At 38.4% G+C, this 26,943-nt stretch overlaps 1 protein-coding gene across 3 annotated transcripts in view; it reads left to right on the top strand.

The window, feature by feature from the left end:
- Positions 1-26,943, top strand: part of ZFYVE28 (zinc finger FYVE-type containing 28) — a 146,420-nt gene that overhangs the window by 39,125 nt on the left and 80,352 nt on the right. The gene's annotated exons all lie outside the window — the stretch shown is intronic.

The following is a 26,943-nucleotide window of genomic DNA, read 5'->3' as shown; positions in this document are numbered from 1 at the left end:
TGATCACTTGTTTTGTGATCCCCAGCCCAAGCCCTGATCAGGTGGTGGTGTTGAAGGTGTAAGACAGGCTTTTAAACTAAGCTCTCTGGAAAGAAAACAACAAAGTGAGGCTTGTTGGTTTGGTTTCAGTTTGTTTTGGTTTCTTCAGAGGAAGTTGATGCTAGTGGTATCTGCTGTTGCTTTTTGAAAGGGTTTATGTAGTGAGCAGATGTCACTTGGTGACTGTCAGACTGTTTTGTATTCAGCTGAATGAGTAAACAAAACTATTGGAGAGACTGTGCTTGAGGATTTGGAGTTCGTTTCTTTAGAATGCTGTGTCTTTGTAATCTGTATTTACAGAGTGAGAGTTACAGAATGGAAGATTGCTGTATTGACTTGTCAGTGTAGGGAATTATTAATTACAGACTATGTCTTGTGAGCAAATTGATATAATCTGACTGTAGAGCTTTTTTCCTGCATGGGTAAGCAAATGCATTAAGCTATAAACAGATGTATCAGACCTTTTACTTCAAGATGGGAAAAATTAAAAGTTAAAGTTGGTAAGCAATTTCAATAGTAAATAAAATTATTAGGTCATCAAATGAATGTTTAATACAGAATGCAGTTCATTCAGTGTCTTAACACCTGAGATAAATAGGATACTTGATGCATTTTAGTGTTCTGTTCAAATTCCCTGTAAAATTAGCCAGATGCAGCTTCATCAGTTTTTACTTGGGAGGCTTGTATCATATTGCTACTTATCAGCATAATTAGGGATACTCAGTGATGCTAAAATTGTATGTTTACAAGATGAAAATGCAGTTCTATAGCCATGAAGTCCAGGAATTAAATAGCTGACTTAATCTGGCAGAAGCAAAGTCAAGAGAAGCCACTGAAAGTGAGAAAAGGAAGTCTGAAATGAACTTGTTTGGTTTAGTTTTATACTGTCTGTTACTGGTTGGCAAACAGGGCAGTTACAAGGCTCTAATGAGCTGTGGGAAGGGCTGAGAGTCACACAGAACTGATCTGCTCATCAAATGAGTCCATAATAGCTAAATCATAAACATTTTTCATCTGTTTCACTTGTTTACTATCAATACCTTTTACATATTGATTTAAAAATTCACTTCTCAATCTCTGGCCAATTTATTAATGCTTAATTTTTTATTCAAGTTATGTGTAATAAGAGCACCTTAGGATGCTGAGAAGAATATTAATAACCAGCCCTGAAAAATGGCATAGATTGTCCCACCTGCTCTTTGTCTTTCTCTTTCAAAATGGTATTTATGGCATCAGTCAGCATTAGTTCTCCCTCTCTCTGAGTTCTGCCTGAGACTCCATGGTGACCTGCTTTGAGAGACTGTATCTTCAGATTTGTACTTCAGTTCAGAATGGGTTTTACAAAATGTCATGTCAGTGGATTTGGATGTTGTACTCTAAGTTGAAAGCCTTTGAAATGCACAGTAAATACCTAAACTCTGTTTGACACCTTAGGAAGGTACGAACAGCAAGTCAGGAAGTGATATAAAGAAGCTTTAGTTTGCTCATGTAATTATAGTGGGATAAAAATCTTAGGTGTAAGAATTAAGATAATGTGTGATTAAGAAGTAGCAAAGCATATGAAAAGATTTAGATTTAAGAACACAGTCCATCCTAAAAATGTTAAGGGAATCTTTATATTTAATGAGGCATCAATAAATGTCGTCTCGTCTCTCAAAATGCAGCTGTCTTGGTTTTCATCTTGGTTTTTTTTCTTCCCCTCTCAAGTATTATTTCAGCTTATTGGGGAAAAAAGTGTTTCTCCAAACTGTGTGAGTCGATTTAAAAAATATTTTTATTAGTTTGAGGTTTATTGTGGACAGGTCAAAATAATAAGATGCTTTTTGTTGCATATTTTTAACTTGAAAGGTTTTAACTTCTGAAATTATTAACGAATTGCATGTTACAGCTTGGCTCATTTAGTGTGTTCCCAAGTTAAAAAAGGGAATTGCTGTGTTCAGCTGTGGTGGAGTGTGCGTTAAACTCTGCCTCACCCCCTGTGCTATTCTGAGCTTCTGCATGCAGACAGGCACCGAGTTCAGCCAGGTACACCAGCAAAGCCTTGATGTCCTGGGGATGTTGTCTGTGACGGGATGAATTCACACACCTTGTGCTTTTAACAAATAGCAGAAAAAAAACACTTGTAAAAGGTTTGGGGAGGTTTTCAGGGAAAGAGTTGAGCTGTATGTGTATGTCCTTCTGTTTGGCTCACACAAACAGAGCAAAGAACATATATTGCTAATATGACAAACTTTTGTTGCAGAAATTGGCAAAGGCTGGAATAGAAATTCTGTGTTAGAATTACAGTTTGTAAATCCCTTCTGACTCCACTTCCAGCCTAGAGCCCCCCTGGCAGGTGTTCAGCCCCCCTGGCAGGTGTTCAGCCAGAACTGAGGAATTTTCTTGTAGCAGGGCTGTAGTGGCTGTGGTTGAGCTGTGCTCTTGGATTGCCTAAGTTCCACAGCAAATGAGTAAGATGTGTTCCTAGACACAGGAAAGCTCACTCCTGAGGTGGTTAAATGAGTTGATTTGAATATGGGAATAGGAGTTTCTTTCCCAGATATTCTGGAGTACTTCTATGGTGGCTGTGTGTTTCTGTGCTTTTCATATGAGGTTTTATGTTTAGTAGCATTTTGCTAATTTTTGTTAGACAGGAGTTGGTTTTGATTGCTGAGTGTTATTCATATGAGCTTTTAGAAGGAGGACTTACCTGCTGCAAAAATACCCCATGCAAGTATTGAATTACAAGGTTTGATTTTTTTTTTTAATGGTCAAATGCCTATTATCCTGAAGTCAGGTAATTACATTGTGTTTTCCAGTACTCTGTGTACCTGGCAGTGAGTATGTCATATTTATAGGTAAAAGCAAACTAGTGATGAGTCATGTGATAGGAGGTAAATATGTGAATTTCCACAGTTGGTCCTATTATAAAAATATTTTGTTATTTAACATCTAACATACTTAATTTTTCAGTCAGTTCTTATAGAGGCTGTCTTACCTAGAGGCTAGTATTTTGTATATGCTTTAACTGTTGCACTTGAATGTGGAAATTTCTGAGTTCAAGACTGCTTGAGAGGCAGAATTATTTAAATGAAGTTAAACAATGAGTTGGTCAATCCAGTGAAATGTTTTTAGCAAGTCTGGTGTTTTTCTGAAAAGTACAATGAGAGACTATATGACAGTGTTTGAAAACCATACCTGTCTGGCAGAAGGACTAACACTGAATAAATGCAATACCCATGTAGATGCTTTTTTGGGGTACATAATCATGAAGTGATACCCAGTGAAAAATGAGAGAGGAGCTTCTAGATTTACTGCAACAGGGAATAAAACCTCCCTGATTCATTGAGGCCGTAGCACTGGAATCTGTAATTTCTTTCCTGTGGGTGTGTTATAGGGAAATGCTCTCGGGCGAGTTGCTGGCAGCAGTTGGAGTGTGCTGGGATTGTGTCATGTTTCCCACAAAAGCTTTGCTGTGCAGCCACATGACTGCGGCATCCCAAAATAATCACATAATCTCGCTGCTAGAGGGCCTGCCTCACACTCACAGCAGAACTCTGCTTGGAGCACAGCTGATCTTTTTATTTTTCTTTTTTTTTTTTTTTTTTTTTTTTAAGCAGAAGATGGAGGGAACTTTACAAATGCTCCCTTATATTACTTGTCTGGTTTTTATCTGCCAGATGTTGTAGGAAGTGAGTTGTATATTTAAAAATACGTGAAGTTGTCCAAATATTTAATATATTTTTTCAAATGGAATTTTGCTTTAGAGAGTGGGTCTTAAAATTAAAGATATTTCCAGGTTATTGCTTGTGAAAAATCAGGTATCTGGGAAGAGCTGCAGATAATTGAATTTCTATTTTGTTCCTAAGGTTGTGATTTTTACTTCTGCTGGCATTTCTGAAAATCTCAGTAATTCTCTTATGCAACCACTGGCAGCAATAATACACTCTGAAAAAGCATGAGAGACCCAGTCAAGGCTAGGAGAGAATTTAATGCTTAAAATAGGGAAATCTATTGAGCAATCAGATCCAGTGAAAGATGCCCCTGCCCACGGCAGGGGGGCTGGACCAGATGTCCTTTAAAGATCCCTTCCAACCCAGCTTGTTTTGTGATTCTGTCAAGTGTTAATATGTTCAAATTGTACATGTTTTGAAACAATTTACTACTTGTCTCTCCTATTTAGATGGCAAAGGGAGGGAGATGGTATTTGTAAAATCTGCTAGGATTTTATGTGTAGTGTTTTTTTGTTTGTTTGTTTTCTGGGTTTTTTTAGAGGCAGAATGTAATGTTATGTAATTGTAGAAGACATATATGGGTTTGGTTGGGGTTTTTTTAGTTCTGTATTCAGCACAGCAGCTTACTTTCCCTGTTGTATGCAACATCTAGAAGACTGTTGGGAAGGGATGCTTTAGCTTTTTTCAGGGTAGATTTCTCTTGCCAATAGAGATTATAAAGACAGGCAGATCTCCTGTTTTGCCTAACCAGAAAAGAAAAGGGGGAGCCTGTCTGCCTAAAACTTGGCTGTGTGTAAGCTGAAGGTTGTTCTGCAAATTTTGGATGTTCAATTAGGAGGGGAAACAAAGGCTGGTTAGAACTGCCACAGATTTATATGGTGAAATCATTATCTTCTGTCTTGGGTGGATTTTCTGATTTTTGGCATCTAGATTGCCCTTGTCAAACATGGATTTCTGAACACTTGCCACTGTTGAAGGATGCTTCGTAACCAGGTATCCAGTGGAGTTAGCTCAATGTGACACATGGAGCCATTACTTCCTAGCTATCCTGATGTTTGCAAACCATTGCTCTGGCTTTGAGCTTCTGCTCCGCTCCTGTGAGAGGTGCCACCCTGAGTGCTGTGTGCAGCTCTGGGGTCCCCAGCACAGAGGGGACAGGAACCTGTTGGAGCGATCCAGAGGAGGCCACAAAGATGCTCAGAGGGCTGGAGCACTCTGATGTGGGGACAGGCTGATCGAGCTGGGGCTGTTCAGCCTGGAGAAGAGAAGGCTCCAGGGACACCTCATGGCAGCTTTTCAGTACAGCAGGGAGGCCTGAGGAGTGATGGGGACAGACTTTTTAACAGGGCCTGTTGTGACAGGACAAGGGGTAATGGCTTTAAGCTAAAAGAGCTTTGCTTGAGGTTGTATGTAAGGAATAGATACTGCGAGGGTGGAGCAGAACGGGTTATCCAGGAAAGCTGTGGATGCTCCCATCCCTGGAAATCCTGTAGGCCAGGTTGGATGGCGTCTGAGCAATCTGGTCTAGTTGAAGATATTCCCCCCTCATTGCAAAGGGATTGGGCTAGATGACCTTCAAGGTCTCTTCCAACCCAAACCTCGCTGTAATTCTAGTGTAAGTGTGCAACATCAACTTCCCCATTCACTTTCAGCTGCCTGTGAGGTCTTCAGTGAACTGATTCTGAAGTTGCTTTTTTCCCAGACATCTCTTTTGATGATGAAAGCAAATAAGGGATAACTTTTGATGCTTCCAAATTATGCAACAGCTGGTGTGTGTAACTTTTATTTTTATGGTTATTGCTGCCCTCCCCATGTTCAGTAATGCCCAGAGTCTCTTTTTAGAGTTGTCTTTTTAGGACAAAACATAATATGCATATGAGTAGCTGTGGAATAAATTGTTGATGTCAGTGCCACCTTAAAACCTTTTTACTTTCAGTGTAGAGACCATTACAATGTGTATGTGGATTTTCAGATGTAGTGGGCTTTATGATGTGGAATATAGCTCTTCTGTTGTATGAAATGATTGCTGTGTACATGAAAAATATTTCAGCAAAGCTTTCTGGGCTTATTTAACTTCTTTAACTTCTTTAACACAAGTAATAAAAGTGCCAGATCATAATAAAAATCTTGTGAACAGGTGCTCACAATTTTTTTTTATTTGAATGTCTCAGAAACTTACTGCTTATTTATGATATTTTTTCTGTAGATATTTATTGTTTGAAATTATAAAAAAGTAATGGTAGCAATGCATTCTAAGCTCATTGAAGGGTTACCACATTGATTCCTCATCTAACTGAGGCTGAAAGCTTCAGATTTAGTATATTTCAGACTTAGCTACATGAAAGAGCTGAATTTCCTTATCTGCAAGAGTTTCAGATTTGTAACTTCAGGCAGGGTTGAACTTTGGAATTAGCTTAGATTCTGTCTGTGCAGGAGCATTGTAGCAGTGGTGCTGTGTGTGGGGGCGGGAGTTCTGTTAGGGAAAGGTGCAAAAAGCCTCCCACTAGTTTGGAGTAATTTAATTTTTAATTATAATATCTTTTATCCAAGAATCTCCAAGTGCTTTACAAACACTTACAGCTTTATTCTCAAAATGTTCTTCTGTATTGCAGTGCTTTGCAATAAGGGAGTGCTGTGAGAGTGAAATGTTACCTTAATTTTCTACATACGAGATGAGCATGTTATGTGTCTAGTGCGATAAATGTTCATTGATGACACGAGAATGTGAATCACAGTACAGACCAGTTTTATTAAACTTAATCATACAGTTGCAGGTGAAAATTAAAGGCTGTAATCATTTTGTTAAAGTCCTTGAACTGTTCCACAGTCAGATTCAGTGCTAATGCTGGTAGCAGGCATTGATACAGCAGTTGCCAGGTCCAAAGCTGATAGTTTTCTCATTGTTCACCAGACATGAAAGTTAAAATAGGATTAAAATCGGAGATATCCATTCCTTATTTAATCCATTTGTTGGCTCATCCTGCTTTTTCATCTTATTTTTTAATACTATTTTGTACAGCCTCTGAGTAATGAAAAAGTTTGTAAAATGGCTTTTAAAGAACTGCAGTGTTTAATCACTTGAATAGAAGTTAGAAACCTAAAAGAAATACAATAAGAGAAGACAAAGTAATTGAATGATACTACAGATCTCAGCTATAAGAGTTAAGAGGATGCAAGTTCTGCCATTTCCTTGGGAGCCTCCTCATTTCTGTTTCCTTTTTTTCCCCTTGTCTTATTTAATCAACATATTTTTAGAATATATATAATCAATATAGTTTTCAGCTTACTGCTTCTTTATATCATGGTTCTTTACCAAAATGTCACTAGCCTAGCAGTGCTTCAGGTTACAATCTATATCACATCAGCCGCCTAAAACTGTAGCTAGGGTTACTGCTTTTTGCTCCTACCTGCCCAGTATGGCCATTTAATAATGTGCTTGTGAAAAGCTGAGAACTTATCATTTGCAATGTTTTAATGATGCATTTTCCCCCAAAACTGGGCAACCTTTGGTGGAATAACAATTTTATTTCAATGAGAAATCAGTAGAGCAAGTTTCCTGCAGGCATGGTTGCAGCAAAGGGGGAGGTCTTGTGTAATAAAGCTGAGAACTGTGAAACACAGACGTTTATAACCAAGCTTTTATGAAAGGAATAAAGAATAAGAAAGCTCCCATGAAATATTCTTGATTGAAAGGATCTGCTTTTCCTTAGAGGCATGTGAACACCTCTGTATAAACAGGGAGAGCCAATACAGATATGAAGGCTTCTTGTTTGGATATCTTATTTGTTCTGTTGGTTGTGTTTTCTCTAATCCTCACGCTGCATCAACAGTTTTGTATCTGTGAACATCTGTAAAATTGACTCTAGTGAAAAATTCAAGAAAAGAAAAAAACATGGCCATGCTGCAGAACATTAAAAAAATGAGGTTCCATGGTTTCTTAGATTTCTTAGACTGGATTGTTTTTTTTTTTTTACAAGGAGGAAAAAGTTACTTGTGAAGGTTGAATTAATTCAGTTACTTATATTGTTGGCATACCATTTTCTTGTTCTTTACTTTTATGAGTAAATAATTAGGAAAGTTGTATGTAACATTGTAAAGATGAATTGTGAATTTGATTGGTTCCATACTTCCACTTTGGCTGGATAGTGACACTTAGATAAAGCTGAAAATAAGTTTGACTACCCATTTTCAGGTTTGGATTTTGGCTCCTTTTCTGTCCTGAAACCTTATTTTCCAATGTATATGAAGACTTATCTCACTGTTTTGCCCAAAATATTTTCTCTTTTGTAATTCCTACTGTATAGTCACATTCCACAGAATAAGTCCACATTTTTTCTGTTTTCACCTACAGTGAGGAAAATGGGATTTTCCAGTTCTGCGATTTAGTGGCAATTCTGAGTTCTATTGGTTTCTGTGCTAAAAATGCAAATTTCTTAGAATATTTGTTGTCTTGAACGTTCATTTTAATTCAAATATATGATCATGAACTAAGATTATTGTGCATTAAATTACCACACATTAACTGTGAAAGCCTGCTTCTTACCTCATTTTCCTGAGTCATGATTTTTCTTTTGTGCTTTCAAGCATGTAACAAATGCTGCTGCAAAACACTTGGTATGATTGCTGCTAAACTGTGTAAGTGCAACTCAGCTCCAGGGGTGAAAAAGCCAAGGTGCCAGGCTCACAGTGGTGCTTTCTGCTGGTTCATGCAGGCTTTGCCTGGGTCTTCGTACGGGGTAACAGGTCACCTCTGACCACTCTGAGGCCTCCAGGGATGTTGGGCTGAAGGGGCATCATCTCTCTGGGAAGTCACGGGTTGGACTTCTCCCTGCTTAAACACTGTTTGTGCCTTTGGTTTATCTCAGATTTGGTGTGTGATGATTCTTTAAAAAAAAGACTTAATGGGTTCTTTACTTTGTATGCTACAGTAATTTGTCTTGATTCCTTGGGTTTTTTATTCAATTTCTAGTCTGCAAATAAAAACCTGTCTTAAGTTTCAGTGTGTATTAAAAATTTTTATTATTTATGTTGCCTCTGATGTAAACAAAATGCAGCAGCATCCTTTCAATATCCTTTTAGCAGAGGATGCCAATAAAGATTGGTTTACTAGAGCAGACACTTAGTTTTGTTAATTTTCTTCATTATTTGCTGGAGGGAGCCAAGTATTAAGCACACAGGACTTGAGGTGAGGCCGCCCCAGCCCCGAGCAGAGCGGGACAATCCCCTCCCTTGCCCGGCTGGCCATGCTGGGCCTGCTGCCCCAGGACAGGGATGTCCCTCCTGGCTGCCAGGGCACTGCTGGCCCAGGTTCAACTTTCCACTGACCAGAACCCCCAGAACCTTTCCCTGGCACTGCCCTCCAGCCCCTCATTCCCCAGTCTGTCCGTACACCCAGGGCTGCTCCATGCCAGGTGCAGAATCCAGCACTGTCCCCTGTTGAACCTCACATGGTTGGTGAATGCCCAGCCCTCACATTTGTGAAGGTCTCTCTGCAGGACCTCTCTGCCCTCAAGGGAGTCAACAGCTCCTCCCATGTTGTATCATATGTCAACTTGCTCAGGGTCCCTTCCAGTCCTGCATCCAGGTCATTAATGAAGATGTCCATCACATGATGTTTTCACCAGCTGTTTGTTGGACATTTTATCCAGAAGGATACTGGGAGACAGCACTGAAAGCTTTGTCACCTCACTTCCCCGATCAGCTAGGTGGGTTACCTTGTCAAAGGGTAGCACTGCTTTATAAAGTGGAAAAATGCTGGTTGCTGTCTGATTAAAGAAAATGGGGAATAGCTTGAGTTGTCTTCCTGTGTTCTGTAAGTTACTTATCATTGAACCTATGAATCTGATACCAAGCATGTGCTAAATGCTACTGGAATATGCTGTTGTATTTTTTTGTTTGTTTGTTTTCTGGAGAAGTTTGGGTAAAAGCAGAGATGACCACTCTAGGTTGTCTTTTCTGGCTTGTTCTTCTTCATTGTTGAATATTCAAATAGTAACATGTCTGTAGTCACTTGACAGAGAAGTCAAATCTGAGTAACTGTTTCTCTGCAACAAATTGTTGTGAAGGCTGTACCTACAAGCAGAAAGCAGCTTCTGAAAGCAGAATGTCTTACTAGGTCTGATAATATGTTCTTAGACTTCACATTTACATGTCATACAGAAAAAAAGCACAACTGAACACCTGAACTAGTAGACAAGGAATTCACCCAGTGTTGCAGAAGGGCAAGGGAGGAAGAGCAGTATGGAGCTGGTGGCCTGTCTGCTGAGGCAGTCTGATTCTTGCCTTCTCTTTGTTGGGGCTCTTCCTTCTGTCTTTTTCTTGAACACTTGCTGTGAAGTTGAAGGCTTGAAGCTGGAGATGATTTCTCAGAATGATTTGGGAGCACTGAAGCATAGCCAGATCACGATGAAGCCTACAGTAATATAAATATTAAAGTTGGTATTAAACTGTAGAAAAGGACACAGCAGTATTTTGAAAACTCTAATTACTTAGGTTATTGCCAAGCTGGAATGAAATTTGTTGTTTTGCCAATAGCCAAAAGATGAAAGACAAGAGTTACGAGCAGTGTCATAAAACCTGGGAATGCCCACTTTTTTTGGTATTAAGACTTCATTGTCATGTTCACCTGAAATGTGTTCAGAATTGTTTTTATATCTACGCTTTCAAGGTGCCACTGAAAAAGTAGATGTTGCAAAAAACCAGATTTGTGTATGTGAGATACATAGAATAAGCAAAGAGTTAAGAAGTTTTATTTCAGCTTTCTAACAGGCATTCTGTTTTATTAGTTCATTATCAGAAATCAGTTCAATCTGTCAGTTTGGTGCTTTATGTGAACTTTTCCAATGGCAACCAGAAATTTTTTTTTCCCTTGTATATAAATCAGAAAATCTGTCAAAGTCTGCCTTCAGCCTGGCTGTTCATCCATATGCTGCAGAATGCTGAAAGAACAGGAATGCAGCTATTTCTTAGATAGAACTATTTTACCGTGTTCTGCAATGCTGGATGTGGAAGCTAATTAGCATTTTTTTGAAATTTCTTTGTAGTTTGTTATTACTCTGTGCAAAATTTCACCTGGGTATATGCAAATGATTTCATATTTATCTTGGTAGGGTGGTACGATGTCTGAATGGCAATGGCTTACAATAAGAAACAGGATTCATTTTCTAGCATCTTGCAAAACAGTTTCTCTAAGCAATTTAACCTTTTCTGTGTGAAGCAGTCACTGGGGAACCTTATGTATAATGCTACATTATAATAGGCTCTTGCACATAAACCAGCTTTAAACATTTTTTCCTCAGTATGCTGCAGAGGTTCAGTAGTTTGTTTTTAAACTGAGCCAAAATAACCATAACAGCTTTTTGTGGGTTTAGAAACCAGATGTCAGGATTCTCAGAAACATCTCACTGCCCTAGTGCTGTATTTGGATTTCTCCTGGTGCAGATGTGAGCTGTGATGGGCTAGTGGGTCATCTGATTCTCTAAAATTATTTAGCAGCTATCATATCAGAAATTTATACAATAAAATAATTCAGCTTTTTATGGAGATGTACATACTAATGAGAATCTACTAGATGTTGATTTTTAGGAGAAAAATTTCAAACTACCAAGAGAATAAATCTGAATGTATGTAAAAACTTTCTTTCCTCTTAGAGAATTTATAGTTCTCTTTTCTTCTTAGTCCTTCTCTGCTGCACTGTAAGTTTTGCCATCAGGTCCAGTAGACTCAGTGATTTCAAGGCATTAGGAAAACTAAATCCACCAGTGTACACTCAAATGAATGCATCCTGCAATATGTTGCTGCTAAAGCTACTTACACTGAGAGCAACTAATTAAATTCCACTGATGAGATTATTTTTTCTTCTCAGAATGGGAAGTGTCCTTTTCACTTTTCTGTCTTTCTTATAATCAAAACAACATATGTTGTAATTGCTGGTTTCTTGATGAATTCACAGTAATAATCATGGACTGTTGGTTGTTGGTTTTGGCTCGACGCAAGGACATTGGTGTTGTCTTGAATGAGGTATTGCCAATATAAAAGTAAGGATTAGGTGTTTTTGGAATGTGTTTTGTATATTCAGTGAAGCTGTATTACAGGCAGAACATGGCTTTAATCTGAGGCTTCTCCATCAGTTATTGGGAAAAAATTGACAGAAACTTTGCCCCAGTAGTAGATGTGCTTTTGAGGAGATTCTTCTCTCCATCTCTGCCATTTCTCTCGGTATCACTGTCCCACCAGTGTTTTAATCTTGACTGGTTTGATCTCAGTTTGTAGATTTCTCTCTTGGTGCAAAGATTTCAGGGCAAGCTTATTACAGTGGCCAACCAAACCAGTACATCTTATCTCCCCTAGAACATGACTACTGTTTTTTCTTAAAATTAGCCTTGTTTCTGGATGTTTTACTTGTTTGTGAATTTGTTTGTTGTTTTGGGGCTGTTTTGTTTTGTTGGTGGTTTTTTTGTTGTTGTTGGTTGGTTTGGGGGTTTTTTTTGGTTTATTGTTTTCTTTCTTGGTTTTTTTGGGGGTTTGTTCTTTTTTTTGATAAGCCAAGGCTGCTAATCCATGTGTCATTTTGGAGCCATCAGGTATGATGTCTGCTTTTCCCCTTCAGTCTGTTAATATTTTTCTGAGGAGAAATAACATGTTGGCAGAGGGCTGCCTCAGCAGCCTGATCCTAGAGGACAAATGGGAAAATCAAGTTAGAAGAGCTTCTATCAATGAACACATCTTGTACTTCAGAAGTATTTTGGCATAGCTGAGCCATCTGCTGCATAGAACTGAAAAGTTCTGAAGGCAGTGTCTGCAGAATGTTGGTTCCAGGCTATGCTTTGTCTTTGCAGGATTTGGTCTTTTTACTTTGCCTTCATGGTCTCATGTTGGGCCTTTCTCCTGCACAGGGATGGACTCATTAAAACTGGACCAGATTCTTAATGCCCAGTTCTCAGGGAATGGGCTGTGATTTGACTCTACCAAAATTTGCTTTTCCTCTGGGCTCTTTGGCGTTATGCTTTTTTTCCTCTCTCTTTCTGGAGTGCTGTGGCTGCTTATGCCTAAGTGAAATTTTTCTTGGCACAAGCTGACAGACAAACCAGAGAAGTAGTCTGAAAAACTGCTACTTTTGACTCTTTTCCCACCTAGGAACTGTGCTGATTTTATGAATGGGGAAATAATCCCCAGAGCATGTTATTCCAGTCTAGATGGAGTTTCTGCTTAGGCTGGGTAAGGGTTTAGAAACCTCTGAAAGGACTCAGTAAGTCATGTGGGAATGTGAATCAATGAACTACTACCTTAGGAAACTCAGACATATTCAATTTCTTACTAAGAATATATCTTCATATGTCTTCAAAGTATGTTGAAGAATATTAGTGACTGAGGTCCACCTGAAATGTGTTCAGAATTGTTTTTATTGCCACGCTTTCAAGATGCCGCTGAAAAAGTAGATGTTGAGGAAAACCTGTTCTGTATGAGATAAATAGAATAAGCAAAGAGTTTAGAAGTTTTATTTCAACTTTGTAACAGGCCTTCTGGTTTATCAGTTCATTATCAGAAATCAGTTCAATTTGTCTGTTTGGTGCTTTATGTGAACTTTTCCAATGGCAACCAGCAAAATTTTTTCATCTTCTATATAACTCAGTGAATGTCTTGTGGCAGCATGAAAGTGACTTAGAGGTGTTGCAGAGAATAAGTGAAAAGCTTTTTTATGTAATTTCAAGTGGTTTGCTCTGGTTGCTGTTAAACAGTAAGTTTTTGTGATAATATTTTGTTATAGTGGGGGTTTTTTGGAGGTTAACATGATTGAGTGGGTTAGTTATAAGGGCAGTGCCAGTTCTCAAATTGCAGTCTCCTGTACTGAGCAATGCTTGTGGTGAGGTACTAAGGCAAGGCTTTATTAGAGTGTCATCCATTGCAAGTCAGAATAAATTCCTCAGCATGTAAATGAAATGTATGAGAGTCATGTTGTCCTCTACAATTGATTGATGAAGTGTATAACACTGCTCTGCTGGGGAGTTTTCCCATCTGTTGCATAGGACAATATGTGCAGAGGAATTCTGAATCAATGCTGGCCTGAGCAGAATGAAGAGAAAAGGAACTTTTCTCTTTGATTTCTAATTTTTGGGGGTTTTCAGTTTTTTTCCTGCAGTGTATCTTGCTCTAAGTGCTGTACATGTTTTTATGCAACTATTTGTTCAGAGAGAAATTAAGTGTGTAAGAGAAATTTCTCCTTTTTGTTCTCTTTTGGGAATCACAAGGCTCTTTTGGGCCACCTGGCATCCTGGGCTGAGTGCAGGTCCAGCTGGGCAGGAGCAGAGTCACTCATGTGCTGCCATAGAGGAACAAATGGCACCCTGATGATGGTGGGCTCTAGGGTGGCACACCACAGCCTCACTAAGCTCCTTTGCAGAAATTTGGGGTGTTTGAGAGGTTCTCTGTGTATGTACTTCACAAGTGCAATCAACTCTGTGGTAAGAAACATTATATATAATCATTAGGAAGCCTAGCAGTCTCCTGGTTTTTCATATTTTGCATAATGAAATTATTTCATGGGAAATAAAGATGTTTGTAATAGCTCTTCTGATAATTTAGCAAGTCTCACTTCACAGGTAATTTAATTTTTCCTTTGTGGAATAAAATAACTAGCATAGCTTTCCTGAGGTTTTCCTTTACTATTACAATTTTATATGTACACGGGCTAATAATGTAATTTTCATAATTCAAATTATTTCATTTTAAGAATCACAGAATAGTTTAGGGTTGGAAGGGATCTCTGGAGATGATCCAGTCCAACATCCTTGCCAAGGCAGGGGCACCTAGAGAAGGTTACATAGGAATGTGTTCAGGTGGGTTTTTAATGTCTCAAGAGGAGGAGACTCCACAACCTCCCTGGGCAGCCTGTTCCAGTGCCCTGCCACCCTCAGTGTAAAGTTCGAACTCATGTTGATTGAAACTTGATGTTTTTGTTTTATGACCATTACTGCTTATTCTGTCCCTGGGTACCACTGAAAAGATCTGGCACTCTAGGATTTGTCTTGTCAGGAGCCCTGCATTCATCAGCTTGAGAATTTAGCTTTGTGTTTTGATGCTCAGAAGTTACCAATGAGAAGGTCTGGGTTTACTATGGAACTTCAAGATGCTTTCAAAAGAAGAAAGCTTGTGTTGGGTTTATAGATCCATCTTTTCAGCTTATATCTTTGTTTCCTATATTTGCTCTGTTCTCAACACTAGTACTGAGTTTGGCTTTGTCTTAATGCTTTTGGTTGTTCTTTTTTTGTATCTTGTACCTCAGATTTTTATTGCCTTCCTCATTGCAGCACTTCCAGCATTCAGTGACAATGTTGAACAGTGACCACTATATTTCACACGTGGGTTTTGTGTAATTTAAATGTGGAGCTGCCTGTCTCAAACTGGTCTTTCTGAAACAATCTACATTGATACACCTGGGAATTTTTGCCATAAATTTTTGACAGATTATTTTGCTGAATGTGGAATTAATATATAAATACATGTGCCCATAATGAGTCATTGTGTTGTAATCAGTTAGTACTTTTACCATCTTACTGTAATTAGACCCACCCACCCCCCTGCAGGTAATGCCCATTTTTGTCTCAGGTTGTATTGTGTCCTCAGTAGTCCTTAGGCTGGTATTGGTAGTAACACAAACAACCAAGCAGTAGCTGCTTGGAGAGTAGAAATACACTGCCAACTTGATTTACATTTCTATTTTCAGTCCATTTCAAAATCATAATTACATTTTGCTGAATATAAATAATCTTCAATGGCCCTTGAAAATACATGCATATCCCCAGACTTCATGAGTTCCAAGTTATATTCTTTTGCCTGTCATTTCCAGTTGATAAATTCTGGACTTCCTTTTTTATCTCAAATAAATAAACAAAAAAGCAAATGAATAAAATTTTTCCCAACACATACTTTGATTATGGGTATTAGTCATGGTTTTAAGTGGTGTTTGTGTTCACAGCACAATTTTGGGATGTGATAACATCTCTGAAGTTAATGTATCATCCTGAACAGAAACTTTAATTGAATGTGCTCTCTTTTAGCCTGTCTTGTAATGATTTTCTATGTATATCATTAATAATTACAAATAATGTAAAAAATATATCAAGGAAAACAAATAGCAAAAAAATCTGAGTTATGGTATAGTGGTATGAATATATGCAGCTTAAAAAAAACCTCCCTGTCAGTCTTCACTCCATTTTCTTTGAAAAGAAATGCTGTGTTTCACCTATAACTTGGTAAGGAAAAGCAATATAGCATTAGAAATCATAAAATATTCAGTACATGAGGAAGCTGTTGCCTGACTAGATGAGGTAACTGCTTGGAGCAATAACCAAAAATGTTTTACTGTAAGATTTTTTCAATTAATTGCTTTGACTGTGTTTGCAGGATGCAACAAAAGTGTAAAATACAGGTTTCCTTTAAGTATTTTTCCACAGTTTCTTAGGTCATGTGTATTAAAAGCAAGAGGTTTGTGTTTAATAATGCATTGAGATTTTTTTAGCTCATCGTTGGTAGTCCCTGAAGCTCTGCAGACATTTTCAGTCTGCAGGCTTGCCTGTGTCATACACACTGGATTTTGGAAATTAAAGCAGAGCTGTAGCTCAGGTGTGGTGTAACCAATGCTGGAGGAAGAAAAACAAAAAAAGCTGGAGCTAAATTCAGATGCAAGGCAGATTGTCTCTAAGGTAGTGAGAAAGGGCAAAAAAGAGATTTTTATTTCAGTAAGCTTTAGCTGGTGTCTCTTGCCTTCAGAAAGAAATTGAACCATTATGCTCCTGGCAGATCTAGAGGGATCTAGAGATCTCATCTTTGAACCTTGGAATGGAACAACAAAATACTGATTGGGCTGGAGAGTTTGGTGTCTGGTGTAGGAATGACCACTGTGGGAAAGAACTTCCAGGTTCTGACCTTCACTTTGCATTTGTTACACAAAACAGAAAGGCTAGAGCACGGAAAAAAATGAGGAATAGGAGAATGCCTGTGGTTGTTATTGCCTCTTCTAGAGCAAATTGACATGGTTTAGGTAAGTAAGTGATGGTGTGACTGTAGGTTAGCTGTGGAAGTCAGGCTGGATGCAACTGTTACTGACTGTTTTCAGAGCAGTCTTGATATTAATGGCAATAATTAAGAACTTGGATTTTAGGAAACCTTTGGCGCTTGGATTTTATGTTGCTTAGGGAAAAATATTCACTGTTTTGCAGCTGAAAAGAAAGGAATAGCTTTGATCCAAGACTGCATTTATGCTGAACCTTTTGTCAAATGCAGTATTCACAGTGAAACCAATGGAACAGTTTAACCTGTTACATGATTGAAATAAAAGCTAAAGCTACTCCAGCAGGTGTCCTTCCTTAAGGCTTTGGAAGCAGTGGAATTCTTTGCCCTGTTACATGTGAGGTATCTTGAGTCCTTGTGTGATTTTGGTCTGGTTCCTAGTTAGTGTTCATTTCTAGAGCCTGACTGGGGTGTAGAGCCTGCATAGTGCAGGGATGGTAGAGAAGATATTCAGCTATGCTGGAAGATAAATGTTTCTACTGTCTGCTGATAAAGTCTGCAGTAGGTGTTTACACTGAAATAGAAGTGAATATTTACATATGAGCTAATATTTTTGCATTACTTAAGCTAGCTTTGTTTTTCAAACATCACATTTCTCCTTTTTGTGGTGTCTCCAATGTAATGTCGTTTATCAATACTATTATCAAATATAGTAAAGGAAAACTAGTTGGAATCATATTCTTTCCAAGGCAGTGTGAATATTACAGTAAGCATTACTGTAATGAATTTCCTTTTAGCATCAGTTCTGCAATTAATGCCTTTGTCTCTTTTGCCATTTAGCATTCCATAGAATTACCTGGCCACCAGAAGTTTGCACAATGCATTTGGGGACAACCTACAGTTATGTGATAGTGCTGGTCAATAAAGGATAATAGGCAATACAGTGTATGTGTAATAGCTTCTCTGATAGCTGTTGCTGAGAATGTGGGAAAAGTGTCCATTCATTAAATAGGTAGTGCCATAATTATGTTGGCTTTTTATAAGTACCTGAACAGGCAGCAGCCAGGTCAGAGGAGCTTGATCTTTCCAGAAGAAACAATATGTGATTGTTAAATCCTTGTATGAATCACTTATACTTGTTGACTAGAGGGTTTGGGGGTTTTGTGTTTTGTTTGGATTTTTTGTTTTATTGTTCCTCTCAATAAATGGGTATGGAACTGTTCATATTAAGAGAATATGAACCTGAAAAGCATTCATGGTTGCATTTAACTTTTGCTTAGATTTTGTGCATTCTGTGTCTTGATTTAAAAGGAGCAGTTTGGGGTGGAGACTAGCTGAAGACTAATAGAGCTTATCCAACATGCATGCTGATGAGAAGTGGTCAAACTCAAACTGTGTGCTGAGCTAGCACAGAAAACAGCAATAGCTGTACAAACCCATTTGTCTCCCAGGAGAGACTTTCTGCGTGACCAGGAGACCAAGGACAGACTTTAAGGATATTGTCTGAAAAGACCTGTGACTGCCTAATTGAGCAAAAAAAAAATTCAATTCAGCAGGGAGTGGGAGCAGGGATGCATGGGAGCCTTCTGCCATGCACTATCATCCAGTCAGTTTCCTGTCTCCAGCAAATACATGCTTTTTGTCTACTTGAATATATTTTTTTGTTGTTGGACTGCTCCAAAAATTTTAAACATGGTTTAAAGTCCTGCTGTTGCTCTGTCTGCCTGGTGCCTTTCCTCTCCCTTTCTTTTTGCTCATGTTCTGATAATTTTCAAAGCCACTATTCATGCTCAAGTGTGCTTGGAAAAAGGATACTAATCACAGTATCAAGTTGTTAAAAGCAATGAAATTCCTAAAACATCCCTAAAACTTTAGGTAGATGCTGCCTACATGGAAGTGGGGACTTTCTGCAGGGAGAGATGGTGTTCAATCCTTGGGGTTGAGGACTGTGTCTGGAGTGTTTTCCTGGTTAGACATGGGTGAATCTCCACGGATGGCTGCTGTGCTAAACGTGGGACAAACAACCACTGAAGCTTGCTGCTACCTGGAAACCTGAGTAGGAAACAGCGTGACTGATGATGGCACTTGGAAAGCTACTTGCGTATGTGATTTAGCTGAAATAGTGGAAATAAGATCAAAAGATTTACTTATGCAAACATGCATTTGAAGTTATTGTCAGAAGGCAGAAGCTGGGAAAAGTTTCTGTGCTGAGGGCTGTAGGAGCAGTTTCTTTCATCACCAGGTTTGAACAGATGCACTTGGAAACAAAGTTTTGGTGAAATCTTTTTGTTGCAATGATTGATTGTGCTACTGATATGATGCCAAGGTAGTTAAATCCCAAACATCTGTCAAGGTGTTCAGCTTGAGTTTATTGGAAGTCTCCTACAAGGCAAATGAGATTATGTATGAGCAGCTTTACATAGGTGATGGTGCTTTTATTAAAATATGATATGGAACACCTCAGACTTATCCTAAGTTTGCTGAGCCAAAGAAAAATAAAGATGTGCTTTGAACATGAAAAAACGAAGGGATGTGCTATGCCTGTTAATACCTGAGAAGGACTGTGGAAAAACTCTTTTACAGTCAGCAGGCTCAAACACGCTGGGTCAGTTTTCCCTCTTGTTGGAGCTTTGTCTCTGCCCTGATTAAGATATTCTTTTTATGATCTAGAAATAAAAACCAGTATATGGCATATTGTTCAAAATGAGTTAGTTCTGAACAGCAAAGCAAAATTCATATTTTATCAGGTCTGCTAAGCATGACCAAAACACTGGAACTGTAGACCTGGGAGGGAAAAAATAATTTAGGAATGTGTGTGCTAAAAGGCGACAGCCAAAAAGAGTCTTCAAAACAGTCCTTTAACTGCATAAAGTGGCTGCTTGAGGTTGTTGGGTTTTTTTGTTTATTGGTTTTGTTTTGTTTATTTGGTTTAGTTGGGTGTTTTTTTAGAATAAAAGTCTGGTTCTGAAAGGAAAAAATGTTGTAGCAACATAATAACTTGAGAGAAATGAATATGTTAGGCATGTCTAAGAAGAGGCCATTGTTTGTCCAAATATTTAGGAGTTGTTATAAATATTTAGACACATCCATTAGACATGGTATAGCATAACTAGAGTGGGTTGAAAGTCCTCTAGTGCAGGAAGTTGTGAATACATAGTGTGGCAGGATGGTTTGCGTTGCTGCAGGACAAATTGCTGGGTGCCACTTCCAAATGCCACACCATTCCTCTGTGCAAGGTGGGGGCTGTATATATGGAATTGAATGTAATCAATCAACAAGCCCAGGGAGCTAAATTGGCTATTTTCCTCTTGATAGGTAAGAAATCACTAAAAGCACTGCAGAATCAATTTTGTTTGAAGAGATGCTTAGTGTAATGTTTAAATACAAAAATCTAGACAAATCTGAAGCAAACTACATAAAAGCATTTAGGAAAAAAAAATGTAAGAGTGATTTGTATATTTCAGTGTGTATCCTGACAAGCTGAATTTGTTTCTAAGTAAATATTTGTTCTTTAAACTTGATTGTTCTTGCAACAGCTGAGAATGAAACCTGATTAGCTTAAGGTCAGACTCTTGAGACATTAGCTGCTGGGGGAGGCTTTATGTAAGTGTTTTACAAATTCAGAGGAGTGGGTTGACCTTGTCTGGCTGCTGGGTGTCCACCCAGCTGTTCTCTCACTCCTGTGCACAACAGACCAGGGGAAGAAAATAGCATGTAAAAGCTTGTGGCTCAGGATAAAGACAGGGAAATCACTCACCAGTTGCCATCATGAGCAGAACAGATGCAATATGGGTAAGGCAACCTTGAAGGTTACCCACTCTTCACTCGGTAGAGGTGGCTGCTCCATCACTTCCCTACAGCAAAACCCCATTCTCTTCTGGGGTCCATGTTCTTTCCTAGAAATCGAGGCTGTGGCTCGGCTGCGGAGCACTCCTGTTCTGCAGAATAGATGTCCGAAAGGTTCAGTAATTTGTGTTTGGCATGTGCTTATGTGCTTCCCCCAGAAAATATGGATTTGAGCACATGCTTTTCCAGATTAGTATGATGAACACTCAAAAAATAGAAACTACGTACACTGACTTAATCTATCATGAGTGAAAACCTATAGCATGGCATCTCGGATGTTTGGTACTCTAGCTTAGCATAACCATTATAAGATCTTCCTTTTTGGGGGGTTGGAACTGCACCCAATATAGAGAACATTGGAAAAAATTATCCATGTGATTTTTGTTGTCCTATGAATCATTATCTCACTGGGGTTGTTTGTTTTGTTTGTCTTTTTGCTTAAGGTGCTGCTAGCATTTTATTGTGTTAACAAGCTGTTCACCTGTCTTTCTTGCTTGTGTAATGATATTCTATAGATAAACACAGAGCAGCTGGCAAAGCTTTAACCAGGCTGTAGCTTTTTTTCACAGTGCTTTTTTTTACATATCCTCGTGACCAATTACCAATTGTTGTCTTCATCTGTGAATGCTTTTTCTTTTTATGCATGTGCAACACTAGCGTAAGACTTCATGACATTGTACAAAATATGACTGTTGAGGGAATTTTTCCCTTTTTTTCTTTAACAGATATGACTTCAGATAGTAGATTAAAAGGAAAATACCACAAAGTATTAAGTAAAAACCCAGAACCAAACAACCCCCCTCTGCATACAACTATATACTTGCAGCAGCAGTTCCTTTTTCATTTAGTATGAAGAAGAATTTTTGCTGCTAAACCTTCTGACAGTTAAATGCCAGGATTTTTGACTCACCTGCTTGTTAGAGAATTACTACTTCTTGCTGTTTATCAGCATTTGGAAATTAATGACAAATTCAAAGTGCCTGTCCAGAGGAAGGATGTGAATACACTTCCTTACATGTGAGGTGAAAAATAAGCAGATGTAACAACTTGCTGATATCTCTTTTTGAAGAAGTACCTTCAGTCTTTGGAATTTGTTGTCCGCCAGTTAAATGTACACTGCAGCTGTGACTGGTGTAAAAAGTTGTCAATTTACTAAGTTTCTGTTGCTGTAAGTGCATTACATTTTCATAATGGGGATAAGTACACTTTAGAGTTTGTGCCTAATTCCTGTCACTTTTGAACAAAATTTTTTTTCCTTATAATGTCATGGAAGTATTAGTTAAATTTAATTAGCTTAGAACTGGTTATATGCAACATAATTTGTAAGTTTTGAAAATACTGAATTGGCTCATCAGTGCCTTTATTTGAATTTTTAGGGCCTAGTTCTGCCTTTTGCACAGAGCACGTTTCCAACTGGTACAAGGAGTTGTTTCCCAATACAGAGGCATTATTTTCTGTACGCTGCAGGTAGAAGCACGTTTCTAACCTATAGCTTTCATGAATTCTCATCCTAAAGGGAATGTGTTTCACTTGGGAAGTCCCTTTTTTAAGATTTCTGTGCTATGCACTAATTGTTCATATTTGGCACTGTCTGATAATGGCAGTACTTATTTTGGGGATTGGAAAGTTTGAGGTTGATCCTGTGCCTCTTTCCTTTCCCTGAAAATACAGTAGGCAACAGATTTAGACTGGGAACAGCTGGACCCTCATTAGAGACCCTTTACTATTATGACCTGCCTCTGAGGCAGGCTGAGATTCTTGTTAATAAAATCCTTGGGCTGAATTACAGTGAGAAGACATTGAGTGACCAGTGTATTTATGAGGCAGATTTATTTTAAAACAATCCAGTTGCAGTGGAAAGTATGTGGGCATTTTGTTTCTCTTCTATAAAAGTATAAAAATATCACAAAATACATAAGGAAAAGAAGGAGAAGGAAAGGATAAGAGTAGATAGTTGAGAGGAAAGGTGTCACCACCTGTGGATCCAGTGATGAGTCTTGATCACTCTTGCTGTTCTAGTGGTCATAGATGTGATCTGTTGTGAGTAGGGGCCCATGAAATTAAGTTTGTCAGGTTAGGTGCATTCAAGCTGGCATGGAAATGCCTGCATCCCTTCCCGGGTGGGGATTCTCCAAGTCTCCTGCAACACTGTGGGCTATGTACGGTGTTCTGAAGGAGAATTCCCAAAAAGGCTGAGGGGTACTTCTGGGTCCTGGGTAGTCTTGAGCCCTCTCTTGGTCCTGTCCACTCCTTGACCCCACTTCCCTGCTTCTCCACTTTTTGTGCACTCACCATGGACCTGAATGGGAAAATTAGCTTCAGAAAGGTGATGTCCCTAAGTTTGTACAACCCCATTTAACAATGCATGAACTCCTTACTGTCCAGGCTTCTAAAACAACTCTTTCCACAGGGGAAATAAAGGAAGATGCAAGACAGTTCTGCTGGTATGAATGTGATGGCCTCTCTCTAAAACTTCTCACTTCAGCTGTTAGAGCTGTAGCAGAATAGGAATGGTTGAGCAGGCAGTTCATGTTTAACCTTCCTGGTTAAGGAAGGGCTGTGTCATTTGGATCCCACAGCAGTTAAAAATATTGCACATGGTCTGTCACCAAATATTGTCCCGTGATTGTGAAGGTGTTTTATACAATGTGTAATAAAATACATGTATTTGTGTAAAATGTACCTTTTACCAAGTGCTCTTTGAAAAGTTACCCCAATGGATGTAGGTTTACTTTGTTCCCATGTCAAAAGGCAATCTGGATTTACCATCAGCAAAGGCATATAATTATTGCTTTTCTGTATAGTTTCATTCCACAGGGATCAAGTCAGGGTTCCTGAGTGTGTGGCAGAAAAACAAATGCTTAGTGCTGGAAGAGTGCCAGTGAACAATGGGAGATCTGGAGCTTTTCAAGTCCATGGAACTTATTTTAAGCAGAGTTGGGTTTTAGCTGTTGTTCTGAAGACTTTAGATCAGCAATTCAAAAACTATGGGTATTATTTTCCAAAGGACAGCTGGCAGGCTTCAGAAGACAGTGCTATCACTAGCTGGGATCTTGCTCATTTACATGATTCCCTTGCTTCTGTCTGTTCTTTGGCTTATTTGGGATCATCGTGTCTTCTTCTGGTGGTGGTTGTGGGGGCAGCTGCATTCTTGTTGCAATCTCAGTAGAAGAAAAAGCCTGAAGAAAATCTGTACTTCCCTACAAAGGATGATGGAAACCTGGGGGAAAACATTCCCTTTAATGTTCAAATTATGGGCTGCTGTCAGGTCTAAGATGACACATATTTTATGTTACTCAGAGCTGGTATTGACACTTGAAAGCTGCTGTTAAAAATCATGCAAAAAGTGCTTGCAATTTTCTTTCAAAAAGGGGACGTGTCCATAAGAACCACCCTTGTGTCTGTAAATGTGATTTTCAAAATGATTCTTAGATTCAAGAATTACTGGGTGGCTTGAGATTGGTCTGTTGGCACCCTGGCTTCTTGTTGGTAGTTTATTTTTTGTTCTCTGTCCCATGTTAAGAAGTCTGTGCTAGAATTTTTCTTCTCTGTTAGTTGTCACTATTTTTAGGAACAGTTTCTGGTTTTGGTCTACCAGCCTGTTTACAAGAGATGAGAATAGCATTTTTTCCTTTGATAACATGCAATAAATAATTCTACAGACCTGTAATTAACCTAATAACCTGTAACTAGCTAACAGGTCTCTTAAATTAAGATGTTTTTAACATTCTGTTAAAGTGCATTTAAATCCTGTTTGAAAAAATCAGATTAGAATTAATTACGCAATAAACTGAACTAACCTAATCCTGGTGACTGTTCATTGGTTGGACTTGATGGGTAAGGCCAGAATGTAATCAGTTCAATAGTTAATACAGCATTTTCATATGGACAGTTTTATACTGACTTTGTGGGTGACAGGCAGGCATCTTCTGATTTTGGTACCTGACCTGTTGAGTGGAGTTTATTAAAAAGTAAGAATCATTAAAATAAATACTCAGTGAGTGATCTGTCATAAAGTAAAAGAATGGTGTATTATTATATAACATGGCTAAATGTGTGGTATTTTGTTTGGTGGGAGGTTTTTTTGTTTAATTTGAGGTGTGCTGATTCTTGTCTTGGTACTGGCTGGAATGATAGTTTGTGTGTAGCATACAAATGGGGATAGCAAGTTTTGATCCATGTAGTGATGGTTTCCAGTCTGTGGAGAATGTTCTCCGGTGGTGTGGTACGTTGTGCTGGCAGTAAAGATACTCGGGGTAACCTGGGCCATTTGTTGGGCTGAATATGTGGAATATAACCCTAAATTAGGCAGAAGGAATGCAAGGTGTACTTGCAGAATGAGATTCCTGCCCGGAGAGCTCATACTGAAGAGGATGTTGGGAGGATAGCAGCAGAACCACCACATACAAAAAAACTTCCTGTGCAACCAAACAAAAATTCTCCCCAGAAATCCCAACCCCATGAGTGCATCTCAGTGGTGATATGGTTAAAGGGGTTACTGCAGTCAGTGAAAATAGAAATAGGCAAATAGAACTAATGCTGAATAAGGCAAAATGAGCAGTGTTGGTGAAGTCCAGCAAATCAAAAGAACTTGGATGAACTAATTTGTTGTTAAATGGGATGATTTCCTGAAACAAACTACCAGGGTAAGTGGTAGGTTCTCCATGAGATGTTTTGAAATTAAGTCTTTCTATTAATTTTAGTACCTAAGGATGAGAATTGCTAATTCTTATTCTGCCAGAAAATAGTAAGGAATTTGGATTAAATTATTTAAACCGTATTTTGCATAAACTGAAAATAAAAATTGGCATTGAACATGGCACTATGCCTAATTTTCTGTTACCTTGTGCAGCAAATTGAATTTGTAAACTTTTGTTTTATTTGCTTTAAGTGGCCCCCTGTGAAGAGATTTAGTTTCATGCAGTTTCATCTTGCCAGGGACCACATATGATTGATACAATTAATCAAAGATCACATTACTAATCCACACCAAAACATAACACAGTTGAGAGAACTCAATTAAAACTTTTGTTCCTCCATTTGAAAAAATCAGCCATATGGGAACTAAGTGTCTCAGGCATACTTGTTTTGCTTGAGACCAGTCTTAAAAAATTGCCTTATTTTGCTTCTACAATGCAATTTAGATGCTTAAAAATCAGCAGTCATGCTTTGTCACAATTCCATACACAGACTCCTGAATCTTTGTTTATTAACTTTGTCTAGAGGGTTTTAATGGTTGCGGATAAATGCTGAAGGAAAACGTAAAAATCAGAAATAATAAAATCATCGGGTAGAGAATGCTTAAAGAAATGCTTTTCTAAGCTTGACTATAAATACAGAAATTTAGACATAAACAACATAAAATTTAGTAGTAGAGTACATGCTCTCCCTCTTATTACCATTTGTTTTGAATTTTGTTTGTTTCCCTGACCATATATCACAAGCTTTATTCTTCTCCCTGGGCACCTTTATATCAGGACTATAGTGAAGACATTATTCAAGAGTGTAGATTTTTGACAGCTTACAATTAAGATGTTGGAACCAGAACTCCTAGTTAATGTTAAAAATCCTTTTATGGTGTAAACCTTTACTATTAGTATTTCTCAGTGTTTTTGAGGAGGCATTCTTTTATTTGTTTGGTCTTTTTATTATAGTTGCTGCTTTGTTTTAATGTGGCCAAAAATCAGTTGGGATGATTCTGTTCTTTGCCACCTGAAAGGCTTGTGATGTAATTTTCTCTCTGTAATGCCTTGTTTAGTGATATTATGTGTTGTGAAGTGTTTGCATCTGGCAGATTCAGTACCTTTCTCTTCTGTGGCTTCATTCTTGTGATGCTCGAAGGGAGGATTCTGGCCAGACCATGCTGCAAAGGTTACCATGGTGCTTGATAGATTATTCCATTGCTTGATAGGTTTGGGGGGTATAGTTTGTTTCTTTTAACTTGGAAAGCAACTTTGTCTTGTTCTGCCTAGAGCTGAAGTCTGCTTCTTTTTAATAAACAAACCTCCTGATTCAGTTGTTGGCTCCTCCAGACAATAATGCCACAAGAAGTGAGAATGCCAGGGTGGTTTTGGAGATAATGGTAGCTGAGTAATGTCTCAGATTTATTATGTGAGATGGTTTTTGAGAGGGTTTTTTTTTTCTTCAAAGTAGAAAAAAATTTTGAGTGTGTGTAAATAATCTCGATATCATTCTTGTCTGTGCTGCCATACTGCTTATCTGGCTTATATGTTCAATAAAATCACAGTAAATACAACCAGCTGAAGTTGTTTTAGTTTTTGGGATTGATTTGGCTTTTTTTGCAATAGTAATGTCATATTGTCCTTGTCTCCAATAC

Source organism: Anomalospiza imberbis, chromosome 4, assembly GCF_031753505.1.
Source record: "Anomalospiza imberbis isolate Cuckoo-Finch-1a 21T00152 chromosome 4, ASM3175350v1, whole genome shotgun sequence".
Taxonomy (NCBI): Eukaryota; Metazoa; Chordata; class Aves; order Passeriformes; family Viduidae; genus Anomalospiza; species Anomalospiza imberbis.
Note: the sequence above shows the minus strand (reverse complement) of the source record. Positions and strands in the feature narration are given on the sequence as shown.